We start from the raw sequence: 14,537 nt of genomic DNA, 5'->3' as shown, positions 1-14,537 counted from the left end.
CTCTGGGTAGATGACTAATAAGTCACTCTCTGAATAGATGACTAATAATTCTATCTCTGGATAGATGACTAATAAGTTACTCTCTGAATAGATGACTAATAAGTCTATCTCTGGGGATTCGCTCCCTAAGCCATGTGACATTTCAGTCACCTGAGCCTTTTGGCCCTGGCTCTACGTAACTAGCCTTTAGACAAGACAAGCGCTTTAGTTTTCTTCGACCTTGGGGTCGATCAAGCATTTAATGCTCATGTTGATTAGATCTAATCATTTCAACCTGCATTAAACACATTAATGTTTCTCTTAACTCTTAAGCCAATACCATACGACCAGTGCTCAATACCACCGCTAATCTTGACTGATAAGTCACAGCTCCACGATCAATACTAAACACCAATGTCGTTCCCTGACTAATAAGTCAGTGCCATTCACAAGTAAGCAAAGCTGCTATGCATTTACAATGCAATCAATGTCCATATATAGAGCACTCAACAGGCTTCATCAATAACCATGCATGTCACATACTGGGTGCAGTTTTCTTACCTTTGGTTTGAGCGTGAAATAATAAAAGAACGACCCTTGAGAACGATCGGTCCTAAGTCCCTTAGCGGTCACCTAGTCATAACAAAATATGAAATCCCATCAATAAAAATAAATGATAAAATGTTCATGGTCTAAAACCCCGCTCCGAGGACCTCGAATCATACTAAAATGGTTAGTAGATTTGATCCCAAGCCTTAGGAAATGAAAACCCGCACTTAAAACCCTAGAAAACCCATCCTGGCACAAATGGGAGGGGTAAACCGCGACTTGCCCCCTAGGGCCGCGGTGCATCCCCAAGACAGAAACTGTAACATCCCAAATTTCCTAATATGGCTTAGTTCCTGGATTAGGGGGCTGGGAGGCAATAACTGTTTTAATTATGTGTTAATATAGTATGAGCATGTCATTATGTGAATTATACTATAATATAATTATGCTTTCCTGGTTAGAAATATTAAATGTGTATGTGGGCATGTTTCTTATAAGAAGGGCATTTTAGTAATTTGACTCGTTGAGGGTATAATTGTAAATTTGTGTCTGTGTGATTGAGACCACATTATTATGTGGATATATTTGAGCTACTCGACGCGAGGCAATCCTGGTGAGCAAGTTAGCAGAAAAGTCACAACGGGGTAAAATACCCAGCTCATGGTGAGCTTAGGGGTATTTTGGTAATTAGTACATTGTCGGGATTTGTCGGGTAATGGGAGATTAAATGATTATTATTGTGAGATATTTTGGGATTTAGAGGAACACTTGGGGATTCACTGGAAGTGGCAATTGATGAAATTGCCCTTGAGGCCACTAGAGGGTTTTAGTTAGTAATAAGGGCATTTTGGACTTTTGACAAAATAGACATACATGGTTTTAGACAGCTGGAATTTAGAAGTACGTAGAAGGATCAGTTACTGAGCACTCTCATTCTCTCTCCTGAAGCTCTCTTCCTCACCTTGGTGGCTTGGAAAATCTTGAGAAAATTGAAGGATAAAGCTTAGGAAATTAAAGGGTTAAGCTTGTGAAACTTGGGGATTAGCTCAATGGTGTTATCATCTCAAAGGTAAGGGTTTGAATTCAAAATTCTTCATGATAATTCTGTGGTTTTGTTGGAAGCTTTATTCTTTGCATGTGTGAGAGTTTGGAGGGTGAATTTTGGATTTCTGATAAGTTTTAATCAAGTAGTTAGTTAGGTTTTGTTGCTGGAAAAGTGTTATACTGGTTATGGGGATTGAATTAAAGTTTTTAGTGTGCTTTGAATTTAGTTGGGTTCGGCTAAAGGAAAAACCCAAAAATTATGGGTTCGAAGGGGTCGGACTGTGGCCCTGTTCTTGGTGTGTCGCGGCTCTCTCGAACAAAAAGGGAGCCAAGGAGGGCTCTGTCGCGAGGGCGCACCACGACGCCTCTTAGGCTGGACTGCAGCACGTGTCTAGTGTTTTGGAGAGGCTGAGCCTCTGATTGGGGCAGGTCGTGACACAAGAGCATGGGGTCGCGGCTATTAAGGGGTTTTTGGACCCCGCGAAGGTTTTGAGTGCGGGAACTCAACCTTATGAGCTCGGGATCGATCCTACTACCATGTTTAGTAGAATTCGATGTCACGGAGGCTAGAACTCGGTCTAGAAGCCTTTATTCACTCGTTGTTGATGGAATTCTTTATTATGGTTGTGACTAGGTCAACGCGAAGGGCTCGGATCAGGGATCGTACTCAAGAATCGTTTATTGGTAGCTTGCACTTGGACCGAAGGTAAGAAAACTGCACCCAGAATATGATGTACATGATTAGGGCTCGGCCCGAATGCTGAGTATAATCTTGACTTGGACGTTAGGCCTGTGAATGCGCATGATTATGATTATGCCTATGTATATTTGATTAAATATATTATAATACATTATATCTGTATATATATATATGTGTGATAAATGGATTATGTGATTGTCTGCTGTGACTAGGGAGCTCGGTTTATAAACCAGGGATTCGTTGTGGTATCTAGTTAGAGATCGACTTACTAGTGTGGTCATATCTGATTTAAGGGACTCAACTTATGAGTCAAGAATCTATGAAGCTCGGCTTATAAGTCGAGGGTCTTTAAGCTTCGACTTACAAGTCGGGGGTCTATGAGGCTCGACTTATAAATCGAGGACCTATAAGATTTAGCTTATGAGCTAAGATTGGCATTACACACGTGGAGTGCAAGCCACAATGGTTGGGACACCTTGGGGGTGCACTAAGAACTTGACTGGCTCGGATGCCAAACAAGTAGAAAGGGACTACGACACGCACTTGTGCAACTCTATGGTTGGTGATCTGTAAAATGTTTATGCTAGTTTCAGTTATTACTGCTAGTCTGATGTATTACTCTGTGAATAATTGAATATGTTTTCTTGCTAAGTCTTTTGGCCCACGGGTGCTTTGTGGTGCAGGTAAAGGTGAGGAGAAGCTTGGCCAGCCATGAGTTGGAGAGTGATAGCAGTGACATGTACATATACAGTCTGCTCGACCGTCACGGCCGAGAAACTCAAGGAAGCTAGGGTTGAACCCAGTTTTTCCGCCTAGGTCGGCTTATTTTGTAACCTTGGTGTTGTAACCAACTTTTAAATTTATATTTTGGGGATCCCGTGTAAAGAACAGAGTTTTTGGTTAAATAAAAATGTTTATGACCTGACCAAATTTTTAATACCTGAACCTTTAGTAACTTAGTCACATGTTTAGTTCAAATGACTTGTTTAGCAAGTTGAGCACTAATTTTAAACACACTTGGTAACGAACCCTAATTAGCAGGGCGTTACAGAAACCCCTCTGTCTGGAAAACCAGGGGCGGGCTGCGACTTGACCTAGTGGGTCGCAGCGCGCCTGCTAGACAGAGCCCAGGGGAGGCTCTAGAATGGGTTCAAGTCGCGACTTGCATGAACTCAGTCGCGACTTGACCTTGTGAACCCAGCTCCCTTGCCTTTCTCTCAATTCAAAACTTTGACAAATCAATCCCACTATTAAAACCAAGCATCAACACAACATATCCACCAATTTATCAACAAAACCTAAGCCTTAAACCACTCAAAACATCAACATATACCTAATTCCATGATCAAAACCTCAAGCTTTAAACTGACCTCAAACATAGAGCAAATACTTGAAACTTCAATTGAAAACCTTACCTTAAACACATAATCGAACCATTTCCAATGGCTAAATACAACCCTAAGCTCACAAGCCTTAATTCTCCAAGTTGAATCTTCAAGCTTAGCTTCAAAATTCCAAACCCGTGAGAGAGAGAGAGAATCGAGAAAGAGAAGGAGAAAGTTACTCTGATTTTGCCTTAAGCATCTATAGCCTTCCTAGCTTGAAACATATCCCATGGTCAAAAGACCAAAATGCCCTTAAGCTTAATTAAAACCTTTACAGCCACCCAAGGGCAAAACAGTCATTTCCCGTCTATCTTGTTAATCATAATTAACGTTCTCCAATTCCCGTTATTCCCAATATTCTCAAATAGTAATTAAATCATATCCCATTACCCGTTCATTCCCGGTAATGTACTAAGCATCAAATTACCCCTATACTTACCCCGAGCCTGGAAACTAAACCCCGTTATGACCAAACCGCTAATCTTGCTACCTAGGATCATCTCATGCTGAATAGCTCAAACATATCCACATTATGATGTGGTCTCACCCATAAATCACCAACATGCACATAAATATACATATATGCCCTTAACGGCCAAATTACGAAAATGTCCTTCTAATAAGAAGTAGTCCCACATGCTTGCAATTATCATCATATCATCATATAATTTACATAATCATGCATTTAATCACATAATTGCATATTAACTCAATTATGGCCCTCCTGGCCCCCCCTAATCCAGGCATTAAGCCACATTAGGGAATTTTGGACATTGCAGTCTCCTGTCGACCATCAACTCTATCCAACCGCTCGATCAACTCGACTAGAACAGGGGATGGGGCTAGGGCTGGGGCTGGGGGTGAGACTGGGGCTGTAGTTGGGGCAACAGGAGGGGTGGGACATGCAACCTCCTCCTCCTCCGGGACAACATCATCGAATATCTTCGCTGCCTCGGCTACCTGAGAAACTGTCTCAGCAACTTTCTCAAAAGTCGCATCCTCCTCCTCGTCATCAGCCTCCCCAGAATCCTGGCCAAGCCTGGGATAAAGGGGAAGATCTCTCTCTATCAACGATAAATAAAAGTTTAGGGCTTCAACATCGGAAGGACGATCAACTACAAACAACATAAAACATTTGGTTAACTCAAATAATCATAAAAGATAAGCATATACATAAAATTAATTGTTTAATGCCAATCAAATATAACTTACATTCTTCTTTGATAACATCGGTGAGAGGACAGACTTGGTGAAATCCTTGTTCTTCTGATGCGACCAACTAAGCATAACCATACATGTTGTACTTGGACTCTGGTTGCGGCCGGGGCATAACCATACATAACCATACAAACTGTTGAATAGCCTCATATGCCCAATACTGTAAGGCCAGGGCATAACCATACATACTGTACTTGGACTCTTGCTGCACCTTGGCATCCTTCTTATTCTCATAGTTTGCATTTTGCTTCACCGTGTCCTTCTTACGAGACTATAAAACCCTCCCATAAGAGTACTTCCCCCTGAAGAAGTAGTCTATGTCCTCAACCATCTTCAGAATATCTCACCATATATGCAATTGGCCCTCTATGGCATTTAGAACCCCCTCAACCAACAAACATAGACCAAGCTTGTACACATCTTCCACAACAGTACAAGTCTTGAAAGCATTGTCCACCTGTGAGAGCCTTACTTTCTCATCATCATTGAAATACTCATTTATCAAGCAGTCGCAGAGATTACGCTCCTCCAACTCTTCTGTTGATGGGAAGGTACTAAAATTCAACCCTGCCACCAGGGCAAACTCTCCCATGTCGAATATACAAGAGTTTGACCCCAAAAATAAATGCACCTCATCTTCTTTATTACTGGAAATTTTCCTCAAAAGCAGATGATGCACCAAAACTCTTGAGAAATTAAACTCTAAAGCCAAAAAGAACTGCTTGAAAGGGGATTCCTTAGCCCTTTCTATCAGCCCGAGGTCCATAAACCTAGTCTTAATGTGATTTGTAGCGTCCCAAATTTTCTAATAAGGCTTAAGGCCTTGATTAGCGTGCCTGGAGGGCAATAAGTGATTTATTATTATTATATGTGAATTTGATGAGTAAGTGACTAGAAATGCATGTTTAGGTGAATTAAATATGCATGTAGGCCCCGTCTGGTTATTAGGGGCATGTTTGTAATTTTAGCCTGTTGGGGGCATAAATGCAATATATGTGATATTTGTGATATATTGGTGATATATTTGTGATGCACAATCCAAGATAGTCCTAGGGAGCAATTTAGCTAGAAAGTCACAATGGGGTCAAATACCCGGCTCGGGAGGAGCTTAGGGGTATTTCAGGGATATTATAATGTGTTCGGGAATTATTTAATAGCGGGTAGTAATTAAGTAATGGTTGGGATATGTCAGGATTAATAAGGATTTATTAGACTACTCGGGGACTTAGCAGGGTATGGCAAATGACTGAAATACCCTTGGGTTATTAAAGGATTAGGGACAAGTTAAAGGGCTATTTTGGTCATTTTGTTTATAGGATGGGCTTATGTTAGGCAGCTGGGGTTATCCTTAGTCTCTAGGCATATTCTAGAAGAAAAAGAAGGAAGTAACAATCAGATAACTCTTTTAGCTCTCTCTCTCATTCGGTTCACACTTTCTCTTGGAGGATTGGGATTGTTGGAGGAGAAAGCTTTGAATTTAAGGCTGAGAGTTGGGGAAATCAAAGCTTGGAGGAGATTACAAACAACTGACGGTCGAAACCATTCTTGAGGATTTCTTCAAGGCTCAGGTTAGTGGACTGTGCTCGTGATCGCGGTGCGCGGATAGCTCTGGACATAGGTAAGAAAACTGTTGTACCCGTAGAGTTGTGTTGCAAGGCACAGCCCTATATGATTGTGTTGCAGGGTGTATCCCTTTGATTGATTTTATTCATGTTTAAGTATTTCCTTTATTATGCTATGTGTGCATATATGAGATTGAACGGCAAGAGCCAGGAACGGCGAAGGCTGAGAACGGCGAAGGCCGGGGACGACGAAGGCCGAAGGCGGCAAGGCCGAGAACAGCAAGGGGCCAGGAGCAACGTTTAGCACGTGGAGTGCAAGTTGCCAAGGCAAGACCCTATAGAATACCTGGGATATCCTTACGGTGTAGACCGCGAACCCAGGGCCTGGTAAAGCACCTGGGACGGCATGGCCGTATGTGTTTAGTCTGTTGGCGGCTTGAATATATGTTGAATGATAAATATGTATATGTTATCTGCTTGTGAGGGTTTTCTTGCTGGGCTTCGGCTCACGGGTGCTTTATGGTGCAGGTAAGGGCAAGGGGAAAGTCGACCAACCATGTGTACGGAGAGCGTGAAACGACACGTACATGTTTGGCCTGCCTGGCTGCCACGGCCAGGGGTTTTTGGGAAATGATTGTACTAAACTTAAATTTTTTTGTTTAGCCGACTCTGGTTATATTTTTGAGTTGTAACTATTTCTAAACAGTATTTTGGGATCCCCAATGTTAAACACTTTATACTTTTCAGTAAATGGTTTATTTTTAACGTTTATGACTCTGATTATGGTTTAGTTACACTTTTTTCTTAAAACCTCGACTAGCGAGTTAATTGCACGTTTTAAACTCACTTAGTAACGGCTCTAAGGCAGTAGGGCGTTACAACTTGGTATCAGAGCGAGCCAAGGTTTATGCTTTCAGGAGAATGACCGAACATGTACGCTCACTGTCAGTGACAAGCTCGACTCAGGGTAATGATTGAACTATATGCTTGAATATGTGCTTAAATGCCCTGTTTGCCTGCTTATTTTATATAGAGCATGATGAATGAGCTAACATATGCATGATGCCAGGGCATGGCCCATTGAGTATTATATGCTATTTGTATGTTCTGTTGATTGTTGTTTATGGTTGACTGATATGAATTGGGAGGTGATTTTGGATGTTGTTGTCTTGCCTGATGAGCGGCGTCATTGATTGCAGGCATATTGTTGTGATGCCTCGATAATCATTTAGACTCCACGACAGTAGGGTCGAGGATGACAACCAGGGTCAGGACCCTCCACCTGCCCCACAGAATTGGCAACAGATGTTTGCCGAAATGGAAGCAAGACTGCAACGAATAGAGGAAGAACTTCTACAGTTGAGACAGCAGTCCCCTCCATAGAACACTGGGTTGCCAGTTCAGCAGGTTGTGGCACCAATGTCGGTTCAGCCTGTTATGGAGAACAGGTGGGAACCTTTGTATGAGAGGTTCAGGAAGCAGCATCCTCCTACCTTTGAGGGTGGATCAGATCCACTGCGGGCAGAACAGTGGATGAATATGATTTCCTCTATTATGGATTTTATGAGGGTTGAGGGGAACGAGAGGGTAGCTTGTGCTAGTTACATGTTCAGAGAGGATGCCCGCATCTGGTGGGATGTAGTAGTTCAGAGGAGGAATGTGGCAGTTATGACCTGGGAAGAGTTCAGGAACATCTTTAATGAGAAATATTACAGTGTTGCAGTCCAAGCTACGAAGGTTGACGAGTTCATCAACCTGACTCAGACCCGGTTGACAGTTACTGAGTATGCTTTGAGATTTGACCGATTGGCAAAGTTTGCGCCAGATTTAGTGCCGACGGATGTGGCAAGGAGAGACAGATTTGTACGGAGGTTGAATGTTATGATCGCCCGCGATGTGAAGATTACCTTAGATCCAAAAACTACTACCTATGCTCAGGTTGTGGACAAGGCCCTTACAGCTGAGGGGGTCGAGGACCAGATTTGGAGAGAGAGCGCTATTAGGCGTGATGCCAGGAGGATAGTGCCTCCTTTTATTGGATCCAGTCGGGGTAGTGGCTTCAGTGAGCAGAAGACAAAGGCCCCAGATTCTTTTGTTCCTCCTAGTTCGGATAGGAGGGCACGGGGTGCTTTTAGTGGCCGTCAGGGCGGAGGTGACAACTGGAGGAGTTTTCTAGTGTGTCCACGGTGCAGACGACGACACCAGGGTGAGTGCAGAATTAGGGCCTGCTTTATCTGTGGGAGTGTCAATCATCTGAAGAAGGACTGCCCACAAGCCAGGAAAGAGGACCCGAAGCAGGGTGACAGTCTTGCTCCTGCTAGAGTGTTGACTTTGACTCAGACTGAGGCGGAGGCTAGCCCCTCGGTTGTGACAGGTTAGATTTCTAGTGCTGGGTTTTCTTATACTACATTGATTGATTCGAGAGCTACTCATTCATTTGTATATGCTAGAGTGATAGATCAGTTGTGTAAACCTAGTGTTTTGTATGCTAGGGGTTTTCATACTTTGTTGCCGACTGGGGAACTGGTTGTCTCTAGGAGATGGGTTGGAGCTTTACCAGTAGAAATAGATGGTAGGGAGTTGTCTGTTGATCTGATTGAGCTAGTGATGGATGACTTCGATATGATCCTAGGAATGGATTGGTTATCGAAGTATGGGGCGACGATTGATTGCAAGCGCAGGATGGTGACTTTTGAACCAGAAGGGGAGGTACCCTTTGTATTTGTGGGGACTGTCAGTGGACCGCGAGTACCTATGATTTTAGCACTAAGGGCTAAAGACCTAATGCAGGAAGGTTGCATAGGATTCCTAGCGAATGTTGTGGATACCTCTAAGGTTGTGTCAGTTGGACCGGGGGAGACCAGATTGGTGTGTGAGTTTCCAGATTTATTTCCAGCGGATCTGCCGGGGCTGCTGCCGCAGCAGGAGATTGAGTTTGTTATAGAGTTGGCACCAGGGGCGGAGTTAGTATCTAGGACACCTTACAGAATGGCTCCAGCTGAGTTGAAGGAGTTGAAGATTCAGTTGCAGGAGTTACTGGATTTGGGGTTCATCAGACCGATTTTCTCGCCATGGGGTGCTCCAGTGTTGCTTGTTAAGAAGAATGATGGATCTCTTAGGATGTATATTGACTACAGGAAGCTGAACAAGTTAACCATTAAGAATAAGTATCCACTGCCTAGGATTGACGATTTGTTTGACCAGCTACAGGGAAGGACAGTGTTTTCCAAGATTGATCTCCGATTAGGTTACCACCAGTTAAGGATTAAAGAGGAGGACATACCAAAGACCGCTTTCCGAATGAGGTATGGACACTATGAATTCCTGGTTATGTCCTTTGGATTAACCAATGCCCCAGCAGCTTTTATGGACATGATGAATAAGGTTTTCAATGATTATCTAGATAAGTTCGTGATTGTGTTCATCGACGACATTTTGGTGTACTCTTAGTCAGAGACATAGCATGAGCAACATCTGCGTTTGGTTTTGCTGCAGTTGAGGGAGCATAGATTATATGCTAAGTTCAGCAAGTGTGAGTTCTGGCTACCGCAAGTCACATTTCTGGGCCATATCGTTAGTAAGGAGGGGATTCTGGTTGACCCAAGTAAGATTGAGGCAGTGAGAGATTGGCCTAGACCAAGCAATGTTCATGAAGTGAGGAGTTTTCTGGGATTGGCATGGTATTATCGGCGGTTTGTTGAGGGGTTCTTTAGGATAGCTACGCCATTGACAGAGTTGACAAAGAAGAAGACAAGGTATGTATGGATGGACAGATGTGAGAATAGTTTCAAGGAGTTGAAGCGGCAACTGATCACCGCGCCGGTGTTGAGTCTGCCAACAGATAATGAGAAGTTTGTGGTTTATTGTGATGCTTCCAGACAGGGTTTAGGATGTGTGCTGATGCAAGCCGGTAAGGTGATAGCCTACGCATGGAGACAGTTAAAGGAGTATGAGCAGAGATATCCCACGCATGATCTGGAGTTGGTAGCGGTGGTATTCGCACTTAAGATTTGGAGACATTATCTATATGGTGAGAAGTGCGAGATATACACCAACCATAAGAGTTTGAAGTACTTCTTTACTCAGAAGGATTTGAATATGCACCAGAGGTGGTGGCTAGAGTTGGTTAAGGATTATGATTGTGATATCCTATACCATCCTGGGAAGGCAAATGTAGTGGCTGATGCATTGAGTCGGAAGGGCCCAGGACAGTTGTTCAGTTCGAGGCAGATATCCAACAAGTTAGCAGAAGAGATGACCAGAGCGAGAATAGAGTTGGTAGTTGGTCAGTTAGCCAACATCACTCTTCAGTCTACACTCCTTGAGAGAATCAAGGAGGCACAGGGGAAGGATTCTCAGTTGAGAGATCACAAAGAGAACGTCTTAGTCTGAGTGGCTAAGGACTTTTCTATCTCGGAGATGGGGTTATTGAAATACAAGGGTCGGATCTGTGTTCCGATAGATTCTGATATCCGGTGTGAGATCTTAGATGAATCGCATACCACTCCCTATTCCTTACATCCAGGTACGACGAAGATGTACCAAGATTTGAGAGCTTTGTATTGGTGGTCGAGTATGAAGAGGGATGTGGTGGATTATGTGACCAAGTACTTAACTTGTCAGCAGGTCAAGGCTGAACATCAGAGGCCAGCAGGGTTGTTGCAGCCTCTAGGAATTCCCGAGTAGAAGTGGGAAGATATTACCATGGACTTCATGGTTGGTTTGCCGAAGACCGTGGGATCGCATGACTCAGTGTGGGTGATTGTGGATAGGTATACCAAGTTTGCCAACTTTTTACCTGTCAGGACGACTTATACTGTGGAGCAGTATGCTGAGTTATATGTGAAGGAAATTGTTCGACTTCATGGGGCTCCGAGGTCAATAGTATCCGACAGAGACCCCACCTTCACCTCCAAATTTTGGGAGAGTCTGCAGAGGGCTATGGGCACGCAGTTACGGTTTAGTACCGCTTATCATCCTCAAACAGATGGACAGTCTGAGAGGACGATTCAGATATTGGAGGACATGCTACGAGCCTATGTGTTAGATTTTGGGGGATCTTGGAGTAAGTATCTCCCTTTGATTGAGTTCTCGTACAATAACAGTTATCAGGCGACTATCGGAGTGGCTCCGTATGAGATGCTATATGGGAGGAAGTGCATATCACCTATCCATTGGGATGAGACAGGTGAGAGGAGGTACTTAGGTTCTGAGATGGTTCAGAGGACCAATGAGGCAGTTGAAAATATCAGAGCTCGAATGCTCGTCTCCCAGAGTCGCCAGAAGAGTTACTCAGACCTGAAACGCAGGAGCGTGGAATTTCAGGTTGGTGACCATGTGTTCCTTAAGGTTTCACCTTTAAGGGGAGTGAAACGGTTTGGTGTTCGGGGCAAGCTGAGCCCTAGGTTTGTTGGCCCCTTCGAGATTCTGGAACGGGTTGGAGAAGTAGCTTATAGGTTGGTGATGCCTCTAGCCTTATCAGGGGTTCATAATGTTTTTCATGTATCCATGCTCCGGAAGTATGTATCAGATTCAACGCATGTACTGAGTTATGAGAATTTGGAGCTGGACCAGGATTTGTCTTATGAGGAGAAGCCGGTTCAGATTCTTGACCGGAAGGACAAAGTCTTGCGGAGCATGACCATAGCCTTGGTGAAAGTGTTGTGGAGGAACAGCAAGGTTGAGGAGGCGACGTGGGAACTTGAGTCAGAAATGCGGGAGCGGTATCCCTAGTTGTTCAGGTAATTTCGAGGATGAAATTTCTGTAAGGAGGGGATAGTTGTAGCGTCCCAAATTTGCTAATAAGGCTTGAGGCCTTGATTAGCGTGCCTGGAGGGCAATAAGTGATTTATTATTATTATATGTGAATTTGATGAGTAAGTGACTATAAATGCATGTTTAGGTGAATTAAATATGCATGTGGGCCCCGTTTGGTTATTAGGGGCATGTTTGTAATTTTAGCCCGTTGATGGCATATGCAATATATGTGATATTTGTGATATATTGGTGATATATTTATGATGCATGATCCGAGACAGCCCTAGGGAGCAATTTAGCTAGAAAGTCACAACGGGGTCAAATACCCGGCTCAGGAGGAGCTTAGGGGCATTTCGGGGATATTATAATGTGTTCGGGAATTATTTAATAGAGGGTAGTAATTAAGTAATGGTTGGGATATGTCGGGATTAATAAGGATTTATTAGACTACTCGGGGACTTAGCGGGGTATGGCAAATGACTGAAATACTCTTGGGTTATTAAAGGATTAGGGACAAGTTAAAGGGTTATTTTGGTCATTTTTGTTATAGGATGGGCTTATGTTAGGCAGTTGGGGTTATCCTTAGTCTATAGGCATATTCTGGAAGAAAAAGAAGGAAGTAACAATCTGATAACTCTTTTAGCTCTCTCTCTCATTCGATTCACACTTTCTCTAGGAGGATTAGGATTTTTGGAGGAGAAAGCTTTGAATTTAAGGTTGAGAGTTGGAGAAATCAAAGCTTGGAGGAGATTACAAACAGCTGAGGGTCGAAACCATTCTTGAGGATTTCTTCAAGGCTCAGGTTAGGGGACTGTGCTCGTGATCGCAGTGCGTGGATAGCTCGAGACACAATTAAGAAAATTGTTGTACCCGTAGAGTTATGTTGCAGGGCACGGCCCTATATGATTGTGCTGCAGGGTGTCTCCCTTTGATTGAGTTTATTCATGTTTAAGTATTTGCTTTATTATGCTATGTGTGCATATATGAGATTGAACGGCGAGGGCCGAGAATGGCGAAGGCCGGGGACGGCGAAGGCCGAGAACGGCAAGGGGCCAGGAGCAGCGTTTAGCACGCAGAGTGCGAGTTGCCAGGGCGAGACCCTATAGGATACCTGGGATATCCTTACGGTGTAGACCGCGAACCCAGGGCCTGGTAAAGCACTTGGGACGGCATGGCCGTATGTGTTTAGTCTGTTGGCGGCTTGAATATATGTTGAATGATAAATATGTATATGTTATCTGCTTGTGAGGGTTTTCTTGCTGGGCTTCTGCTCACGGGTGCTCTATGGTGCAGGTAAGGGCAAGGGGAAAGTCGACCAACCATGAGTACGGAAAACGTGAAGCGACGCGTACATGTTTGGCCTGCCTGGCTGCCACAGCTAGGGGTTTTTGGGAAATGATTGTACTAAACTTAAATTTTGCCGTTTAGCCGACTCTGGTTATATTTTTTAGTTGTAAATATTTCTAAACAGTATTTTGGGATCCCAAATGTTAAATGCTTTATAATTTTCAGTAAATGGTTTTTTTTAACGTTTATGACTTTGATTATGGTTTAGTTACACTTTTGTCTTAAAACCTCGATTAGCGAGTTAATTGCACGTTTTAAACTCACTTAGTAACGGCTCTAAGGCAGTAGGGCGTTACATGATTTAAAGTGCTACTACCCTGATATGTGACTCAACCAGGAAAGTGATCTACAAACGGAACAAGCAACTTAGGCATCTGCAACAACACATGAAAAAAAAATAGTAAGAAAACAGAATCGGGAAAAAATTCAAAAAAAAAAATTCATCAAAAATTGAAATAAACACGGTCATTAAGCTTATATCGAGCTGTTATCGAGCCCTATCGAGCTCAATCGAGCTATACATCGAGCCTCTATCGAACTATCATCGAGCCACTATTAAAACTAATCTTTTAGGTTGCCATCGATCTTATATCGAGCTTCCATCGAGCCTAACTATATCAAGCCTACTACCTAACCATTCAAACCATTGAACCATTCAAACTACCCTATCGAGCAACTATCGAACCATTCAAACTACCCTATCGAGCTCATATTGAGCAACTATCGAACCATTCTAACTACCCTATCAAGCCTATTATCGAATCATAATTGAGTCTATCGAGCTAGTTTCATCTATTACCACCGAGCAATTGAGCCATTATCGAACCTATCGAGCCACTGGTTCAAACTCAGAAAAAAAAAATCCCAAAAAAATGATGAACACAATCCACAGATCACATATTCAACAATATGTTCTATCAAAAATTGAAATTGGTTCAAGATTTTACCTTTGATTGTCAAACTTTGGAGGAAATAATGGCTCAGGGTCGATGGAGA

Source organism: Humulus lupulus, chromosome 8, assembly GCF_963169125.1.
Source record: "Humulus lupulus chromosome 8, drHumLupu1.1, whole genome shotgun sequence".
Taxonomy (NCBI): domain Eukaryota; kingdom Viridiplantae; phylum Streptophyta; class Magnoliopsida; order Rosales; family Cannabaceae; genus Humulus; species Humulus lupulus.
This window is presented reverse-complemented; position numbering follows the sequence as displayed.